The sequence below is a fragment of the Juglans regia genome, chromosome 2, assembly GCF_001411555.2.
Source record: "Juglans regia cultivar Chandler chromosome 2, Walnut 2.0, whole genome shotgun sequence".
Taxonomy (NCBI): Eukaryota; Viridiplantae; Streptophyta; class Magnoliopsida; order Fagales; family Juglandaceae; genus Juglans; species Juglans regia.
Window position 1 is genome coordinate 5,326,574 of NC_049902.1, and position 7,713 is coordinate 5,334,286.

The 7,713-nt window shown below is 37.7% G+C and overlaps 1 long non-coding RNA gene across 1 annotated transcript; it reads right to left on the reverse strand.

Annotated features, from left to right (window-relative positions):
- Positions 1 to 655: 655 nt before the first annotated feature.
- On the reverse strand, positions 656 to 3,643 carry LOC108985862. The gene is made up of 4 exons (XR_001995267.2): positions 3,270 to 3,643; positions 3,099 to 3,173; positions 1,845 to 1,889; positions 656 to 1,005 (listed from the first exon to the last, which is right to left on the reverse strand). It is a non-coding gene; the product is annotated as an uncharacterized LOC108985862 (long non-coding RNA).
- Positions 3,644 to 7,713: the final 4,070 nt, after the last annotated feature.

A 7,713-nucleotide genomic window follows, 5' to 3' on the forward strand; every position in this document is an offset into this window, starting at 1 on the left:
GAAGTTTATTTAGAGTGAGAGAAAAGAATAGAGTTGGTGTTTGATTGTCATAATTACTCTGAGGAGAAGAAAGTGAAGTTGGCTGTAATTGGGTTCACAGATTATGCGATTATTTGGTGGGATCAATTAGTGACCAATAGGAGGAGGAATCTTGAGAGGCCTGTAGAAATATGGAGAGAATTGAAAGCTATCATGAGACAGAGATTTGTACCTAGTCACTACTATAGAGACCTATACAAAAAACTAGAAAATGTTACACAGGGGTCTAGGAGTGTAGAGGATTACCATAAGGAGATGGAGGTGGCTATAATTCGGACTAATGTAATAGAGGATCGGGAGGCCACGATGGCTAGATTTTTGAGTGGGTTGAATAGGGAGATAGCCAATGTAATTGAGTTGCAATATTATGTAGAGGTAGAGGACATGGTACACATGGCTATGAAGGTAGAATGTAACAACCCCGCCTCAAGTTCTATGACTGGGACGTGGTCGCGACACATGACCTGTTCTTTCTTCTTATTAATATTAGTATGTATTTATTTATTTTATTTTATTTTATTTTCTACGAGGGTAAAGGGATGGGCGTGAACATGTCATGCATGTACACTGCGTTTCTAGTTTAAAGGTAGGCACCTGATAGACAATCTGTTCAACATATTACCAACGGACTCTCAGAGTCCACCATTCATTCATTTAAAACATCACTAGTTCCAATAAAAAGGGGACTCCGTCCCTAGAACATATCCAAAATACGTTTAACCTTCTTATGTGGGGTTACCATCACCCCACTATAGAAGTTACGCTATTACTATTATCTCACCACAATATATACATCATGCCCAAGGATATATTGTCTTAAAGTCAAACCAACAAAACGTCCTAACATGGGACCCATCATAAAACATAAAACATAACTATTATCATTAAACCGGACCGACGGGGAATACTAAGCATCAGCCCTTCCCTCCTCAGCAGTGCCTATCTCCACAGCCTCATCATTCATACCTAGACGTTTAAAACATAAACACAAAGTGAGTCTAATACTCAGTAAGCAGTACACCATGCCGCTAACTTATTAATCACATAACCTTTTCTTTTGAAAACATGCATACATAAACATTTGCTAATTCTTGACAATGTTTTCATGCGTAACAATTTAAGAATAACTATACTTTTCATGCTTAACTTTCATGCATAATTGTACTTTTATGCTTAACTATACTTTTCATGCATAAACATTACTTGCTTTCATGCATAACATTATTTAAAAATGACTTTGCTTTACGTTTCACTTTCTTGGGCCAGTACACACTATTACGCCTCGTGTGTTGGGGTTAACGGTCTTTTGGAGCTGGATTCCCGCCCGCGACCGCAGGTTGGGAATCCCTTTCATGGAGGGCAGCACTGGGTGCACTTCTAGTATTACTTACCCGACATTGCAATCTGCCCATTCATTTGGTACCGTTTTCATACATGGGGCCGTTACGTACATTCCTACATTCATGCTTTCATTCATTTTCCTTTCCTTTCTTTAGAAAAATAACGTTTTCATTATCTTCATTTAGTGCCAATGCGTATGCGTTTCTTTGAAATGGATGTTTCATGTCATGCTACATATAAGTACGGCATAATTATTTGAGAGAGCATGCATAAAATCTCATGATGCATTACTTTACATACACACAATGGTAATTAACAAGGTACTTAACAGGGGTTACCAAGAAAGGCTTATACATACTATATATGCGTCTATTCTTTCATAAGAGAAACATTTGGAAAGAGAAAAAGAGAGACTTTTTCATAAGAGAGCTTTGTGTGTAAGGGGTATGGTCATAGCTACTTACCTCGTGGCTTTACAGGTAAATTCCTTGAATCTTGAAAATAAACTCCTATTCAATGAAATGAAATAAACATATTAATATTCATTCCACTTAAGACTTTACTAACCAATACCCATATGCGCTCACTTAAATTCCAAGTGGAATTAAGACGTCTTCCTTAACCCATTTAGCTACATACATGGCACTAAGTCAACTCTTAGTATCTTCATTACAATATTTAAGTACCCATGAGAGTATGAGGCTTGCTTGCTGTCCATTTCTTAAAGGCTATTGTTTTCTATAATGGTAATAGATGGAAATCATAAGTTAAAAATGAAGAGGTGCTATAAATCTGGAAATTTTCATAAAGGAGGGCATTTTGACAGTTTTGCATCATCATTTGGAAGATAGATCCAACAAGAGGTAATGCTCATAAGAGGGTTGGTTTTGTCACTCATTCTCCAATGGTTTTTCATGCTAAAGTCTATCTTTGATTAAGCAAGAAGGGGTATAGTTAAGCAAAGGTAAAGTGATTGGCTTAGGCTTCCAAAACAGAACCTGTTTTCTAGTTTATGTAGTGCATGGACAGCTAGCAAGTCTCAATGTTTTCATGGTCTTAAACATCCCTTACTTAATCAAATATCAATCATACAATTAACTAGTACAAGAGTGGTAGAAACTCAAGAAAACCTCATGTATTTTCTGAAACATAGCACAATTATAAGGATACAAACTCTTGGCAAACTTAGAGTTTTTAAGTAAGCTTACCAATTTAATTTAAAAGTCTTGTGGCTTACTTAGGCCATAAATCTTGAGCAAAGCATGTTTAAAATTATAATCTTAACTTCATAAATTTTAACACATAAAGACATGAGTTTAACAAAAGTAAAACATGACTTGGACTTGGAAAACATAAGAGGAAGGACTACAAAATCACCCTTGGGACACACGGCTGGAACACAACAAAGCAGGACTTATACACACACTGCTAGAACCATAAAACAGAACACACACACACACACGATTGGAACCCCATCAAAACAGAACATGATCCATGGCAAAACAACCCTGAAGATATTGGGTTTTAACCATAAGAAAAATTGGGCTTTCGGTTATTACAAACTAGAGCAGCTAATAGAGGAAACAAAAATGAGAAATTGTTTAAAGACTAACACATGAATGCTCGACTAATACAGAAATCCGAAACCCCCAAATACAAGATACAAATTTGCTTTGCAATAAACTAAATCACAAGAAATCTTAGGGAAAGGGCATCACCTGATTTGATCCCCTTTTTAAGCCATGGAATACACAGCAGATGAGAAAGGGAAGAGAAAATCCGAACTCTCAAAGCTGGAACACAACAGAGAATTTCGAAGAAAGAAACCCTAGGTTAAACCCATAATCCAAGATTCCAAACCAGAAATTAAAATCATAGAATTCACTTACGAGGTTGATTTTCCCTTGGAGATTTTCGACGGAAACTCTTAGGTTTACGAAATAGAAGAATCGGCTTGAGGAGAAGAAGAGGTCCTGCAGACTAGAGGGAAACCGAGAGCCTCTCGTGTGAATGAAGGAGACTTGAGGAGATTTTCTTTCCTTCGGGTGCCTTGAAATCGATAGATGGAGAGAGGTGGGGAGGAAACTTTTGTTTTCTTTTCCCTTGGAACTGGCGTGTAAGAGAAGGAAGAAAGGAAAATCCTCTTAGCTTCTTGAGGAAGCTTACGGTGAAGAGAGGAATGGGAAAGTCTAATGGCTTGTTGAGGAAGCCAACTTGTAGGAGAAGGAAATGAATTCACTTGGCTTATGGGGGAAGCTACAGGTAAGGGAGAATGAAAAGTCAATGAATATAATCAAACTTGTCTCATAAGCTAGGGAATGAATGGTGAAGATTAAAAAGAGTTTGGGCCATTTCTTGGGTAAATAAAATTAAAGGGCTTGAAAGGAAAATTGCAAGGTCATAAAAATCATACCCTTGAATTATTTTATAACCCACTTAAAAATAGAAGCACACCTATCTTAAAATAATTTGATAAAATTACTGAAAGTCTTTATCTTAAAATATTTAACTTAAAAATATTTTAATGGATGATGTAAGAATCCACGTAGTAAGATTCAGGTATTACATAGAATAACAGTTAAAAAGAAAGGGTACATCAAGGTATACTTTGATTTCTAGTACTCCTTGAAAATCAAAGTGGGACAAAAATGATCAAGCTGTAACAAAGGGGAAGACCGAATCATCTCAGGGAAAAGATGAGGGTGAGGCTGAAATCTCAAGAAAAACAGAGAATGAGCTGAAAAAAAATTGTGAGGCCGTGAGTTCAAAAAAAGAGGAGAGTGAAAGGAAAAAAGAGAGTGAAAAGGTCAAAGAGAGTGAGAGGAAAAAAGAGAATGAGGCCGAAACATCAAAAGAAAGAGAGAGTGAAAAAGAAAATAGAGAGGTGGTTGTGAGTCAAGAAAAAAGAGTGGAGACACAAGAGGAAAAGGAAAGAGAGATTGCGGAGAGAAACAGAAAGACAAAAGTGAGTTTTTATGCTAAGACAATCTTTTATATTAATGAATGTAATAACTCTTTGCCTAGTGTTGTTGTTTCTTTGTTGCAGGGATATGAGGTAGTGATTCCTAGCGGTGTGTTTAGTGGATTGCCACCTATTAGGAAGATAGAGCACTACATGGATTTTGTGCCAGGTGCGACAATTCCTAACCGACCTTTATTTGAAGAACATGAGTCCTTGACACACTTGAAAGGACAAGGTAAGTTGTTGACTAGAATGCATGCTAAGTGGGAGGATTGTATTGAGACATTTCCTCATGTAATCAAATACACACAAGGTAAGGAAAATTTTGTGGTTGATGTTTTACCAAGAAGGTATGTCCTTGTCTTCATTTTATATGCAAAATTATTGAGATTTGAATTTGATGAGGAATTGCATGCTAATGATGATGACTTTACTAGTGTGTATGGAATGTGTGAGAAGGCATCGTTTGGTAAGTGTTATTGACTAGATTGGTATTTGTTTAGAGAGAATAAACTTTGTGAGCCTACTAGTTTTATGCGTAAGTTGCTTGTGTGTGATAGACATGGTGGTTTATTGGGTAACTTTGGTGTAAGGAAAACTTTCAATGTGTTGCATGAACGTTTGCAGGAGTATCATTTTCCTTTCATTGAGTTTGTATATAATTGGAGTGGTCATTTTGGTGTAAATAAGATTTTAAACATGTTGCATGAACGTTTGTGAGAGTATCATTTGCCATTCATTGACTTATTGCATGAACGTTTGCGGGAGTATCATTTGCCTTTCATTGAGTTTGCATATAATTAGATTGGTCATTTTGGGGTGAGAAAGACTTAAAATGTGTTTCTTGAATATTTGTGGGAAAATTGTTTGTCATTCATTGAGTTTACATATAATTGGAGTGTTCATGCTACTACCAAATTTTTACATTCTTAAATTGTCTATAGACTTAATCCATTTACTCCTTTAGATTTAATGCGTTTACCTATTGACAACAGGAGTCGCTTGGATGGATTTTTTCAAATTCTTGAACAAATTAATGATAATGCATATGAAATGGATCTTCCAAGTATGTATCCTGTTTCTCCTATTTTCAATGTTACGAACATTTTTCCCTTTGATCCAGGTGGAGATTTGAGGTCGAATCCTTTTGAAGAGAGGGAGAATGATGGGAACCAAAGTGGGCCTAGTCTTAAAGATCTTTTGCAAGTTTTAGATGGGTCAATCACCAGATCAAGAGCCAAGAAGATCAATGAGGCGATACAATCCACTTGGGACGAGTCTAGCAAGAGCCCAACATTCAAGATGGGCTTGAAGGATGAATATCCAGTTTTGATTCATTTGATACAAGCTATGGAAGAGGGCAATAATATGACTTAAAGGCTTTGAGCACTTGAAGGCTTTCAACTTGTTTAATTTATTTAAATGACTTATTTTATTAGTTTAGAATAATTAGATTTATTATGAGAAGAACTTAAGGGTTAAGGGGGGCACCTATTCAAGGGTAAGTTATTATTTATTATGAACTAGGATTTTCGGGAAGGCCTTGTATATTGGCTAAGAGCTTATTTGGAAAGTTACTTTTTAGGAACTAGGGTTTTAAGAGGTTTTTGTAGCCGAGTTACTGTAGCGCCATACTGTAGCCGCGTCACTGTTCACTCAGGGGTATTTTTGGAAGATGGGGCATTATTTTGGCTAGAGTTTTAATTAGGTTTTAGTTTAAATACTCTTTGTTGCCTCATGTTAAGAAGTTTATGAAATTTGATGAATTTATTCATTGTGAGTTGAGTTTTACTCCTCTTGTTCTTAATTTAACTTTTGAACTTATCAAAGGTAAATCACAACTTTTGTGGTGTTCCTCCTTTGTAATCTGGGTTCTTGAGACGGGTTCTTCCACTGGTCTAGATTTTAATATAATCTAGGTTCTTGAAACGAGTTCTCATCGGGTCTAGGTTCTCCATCCAATGACTTGATTTTGGCATTCCTGGGGAGCTTTCAAATTGATTGTGGGTTCAAGGGATTCCGTTCCCGCGGGTTCATATCAAGTAATGTATGCCAAAGAGCATCCATCTCTTGGAAGAGTGATTCAAGGGAAGCTTAAATATTGATGGCCAAACATCAGGAAAGGAGGCAAAAGCCAAACCAAAAATAGGGAGTTACCATGTTAAGGCAACAAACCCTATCTAAATACTAATCGATGTGCACAACTAAAGGACTTAAGCTAATACACCATTGGAGCGTAGTGAAATTGTACTGACTTAAGTTCATAACTCTGATTGCAGGTTAAGTGGAGTGCAAGAAAGGTGTGTGAAACATGTCCACAACAGTTGACGCCATCTGTAGGATTCGAAGTAGTGCAAACTGGTTGGGAGGAAGAGCAAATAATACATGGTGTTACCTCTTGGAATTTCTCTAACTCTTGACGAAGGTCAGCTACCTTGCCCGACAAAGTGAATATCTCATCTTCCTAGACATGAGTGTAAATGCCCAGTTGTGATTAAGCCGCCTTCCACTCATCTCTCGCCTCCTTCACTCTAGAAACAACCCGGTGAGTGCACCATTGAGGCATAAAGCTGGTCATGTAACGACGCAAAAAGAGAATCTATGTCAAAAGTGGAAGAACTTACCAAGGAAAGAAAACTCTCAAAGTCATGTGCATTCTAGTGAATTGATGGATGCACGAAGTCATCAATTCGTGGGGTAAACGTCGAAGGCTGAGGTTGGGAGGGACCTAGTAATCTCGAAAAGTTGAACACCTTGCTAATAAAATTGGGAAAAGGATCATCAGCTAGTTCAAGATGACACGATAGAGAAGCAATGGGAGGAGGTGACAGAAAGGCCAAGCCTATCATGGCCACGAGCCTACCTTCTCTGCTCTACCCAGTCTCGCTTGGAGTAAGGATGAGAGCAGGAATCTCTTCAAAAACAATAGGTGGAAATACCCCTCTCCTAGGCAACAAGATGCTAAAAGACGAGGAGGGGACGAAAACCTTCCCCTTGCTCAATTCAACACTTGAATGGTCATCGCAGGATAAATTCTAAGGATCGAATAGAATGTGAGGAGTTTCCCCGCCAAATACCATTGAACAAACCAAGAATGTGGTATTAACCGCGTCTTTAGTATTGCCAGAAAAGGTACCATGAATGAAAAGGGAAGGCACCGAAGATGGAGCCCCAAATTCTTCAAATTGTGCTTCAGGAAAGGAACCCTAAAAATCAATTTGTATGGACTTGAAGTATTTAGAGTTCAATACCATGTCAATGTGCGCCTTCCATTGATCAAAGCTTGGCGGGGTTTGCTGGACCTGTCCTCCGTTGCTAGTCTGGGATGACAAGCACCTTTGAGATTGCTTAGTGGCACCAAATGCTGTGGG